The sequence below is a fragment of the Pyxicephalus adspersus genome, chromosome 5 (assembly GCF_032062135.1).
Source record: "Pyxicephalus adspersus chromosome 5, UCB_Pads_2.0, whole genome shotgun sequence".
In the NCBI taxonomy this organism is placed as follows: domain Eukaryota; kingdom Metazoa; phylum Chordata; class Amphibia; order Anura; family Pyxicephalidae; genus Pyxicephalus; species Pyxicephalus adspersus.
The window spans coordinates 87,246,127-87,248,082 of NC_092862.1; positions in this window are offsets into that span (position 1 = coordinate 87,246,127).

Here is a 1,956-nt window from a genome sequence, read left to right on the forward strand (position 1 = left end):
TGATCATGAGTGACTTTCAACAATAAATGTGTACTGTAGTCTTCTTCATGGAAAAATAAGACATCCCCCTGAAAATAAGACCTAGGGCATATTTTGGCATTTCAAAAAATATAAGAGAGTGCCTTATAATCGGGGAAACAGGGTAATTCTGATACCACATGCTATATATGAAAATAAACAGAAAAATTTCTGTATTTATGTAAAAAAAATACAGGTAATTAATTCTGATGCCACTTGTTATCTATCAAAATAAACAGAAAAATTTCTAAATACAAAATTAGTCGCAGAGGATGAGAATATGACGGAGCAATACAAGTTGATATGGTCCGCCTAGGACTGGTTTAAGGAAACACCCCAATTTAAATTGTTCTGGCCTTGAATCTGAGAGCGTGGGCGCTGAAGAGTCTAGATACAGCTGTGCTGAAAGCAGCTTTAGAGATTGAATACGAAATAGGCCAGTCGGACACCCCCATACCTCTAGACCAACCCTACCCCTACCCCTGGGCTAACCACCACTGTTGTTATTGAACAGGGATCCCTGATGAGTCCCCGGGGGTACCCTGGGAGGATACAGAGAGCGGCAACGAGACTCTCGAGGTTTATCTGATTTCTCGGATTCATAGTATTTGTTATGTCCCCCCATTTAGACTACAAAAAATGTTTGCTGTGCAAGTTTCTCCCTGTGTTTTCCCTGTACCCTTCACTATACCTTCCCTATAGTTGTCCCTAACCCATATCAATAATGTTTTGTATATGAAAAGCGACACTTGTTATATGTTTTTCCATTGTAAACGTGGGTTTGTGCCCCCATTTTTATGTATGTGTCCTTTTTATGCGTGTTGTATACTGTTAAAACCAATAAAAGTGATTGAAACAAAAATAAACAGAAAAATTTCTGTATTTCTGTAAAAAAAACAGATAATTAATTCTGATACCACTAGCTGTAAAAAAAATACAGTTATTTCATTGTGATCACAGTTGCTATCTAGCAAAATAAACAGAAAAATTTCTGAAAAAAAATACAGATAGTTAATTCTGATACCACTTGCTATCTATAAAAATAAACAGAAAAATTTCTGTATTTATTTATAAAAAAATACAGGTATTTCATTCTGATCCTACTTGCTATCCATCAAAATAGACAAAAAATTTCTGTATTTCTGTAAAAAAAATACAGATATGTAATTCTGATACCACTTGCTACCTATCTAAATAAACAGAAAAATTTCTGTAAAAAAATACAGATAATTAATTCTGATACCACTTGCTATATACGAAAATAAACAGAAAAATGTTTGTATTTATTTTAAAAAAATACAGGTATTTCATTCTGATCCTACTTGCTATCAATCAAATAAACAGAAACATTTCTGTAAAAAAAAACTACAGATAATTAATTCTGATACCACTTGCTATCTATCAAAATAAACAGAAAAATGTCTTTATTTCTGTAAAAAAAAACAGATAAATAATTCTGATACCATTATCTATCAAAATAAACAGAAAAAAAATCTGTAATTCTGTAAACAAAATACAGATAATAATTCTGATACCACTTGCTATCTATAAAAATAAACAGAAAAAAATTCCTTTATTCTGTGAAAAAAATTCTGTAATTCTGTAAAAAAAAAATACAGATAATTAATTCTGATACCACTTGCTATCTATCAAAACAATCAGAAAAAATTCTGTATTTCTGTAAAAAAATTACAGATAATTCATTCTGATCCTACTTCCTACCTATCAAAAAAACAGAAAATTTTCTGTAAAAAAATACAGGTATTTCATTCTGATCCTACTTGCTATAGATCAAAAAAAAAAAAAACAGAAAAATGTCTGTATTTCTGTAAAAAACAAATACAGATAATTAATTCTGATACAACTTGCTATCTATCAAAATAAACAGAAAAAAATCTGTAGTTCTGTAAAAAAAAATACAGATAATTAATTCTGATA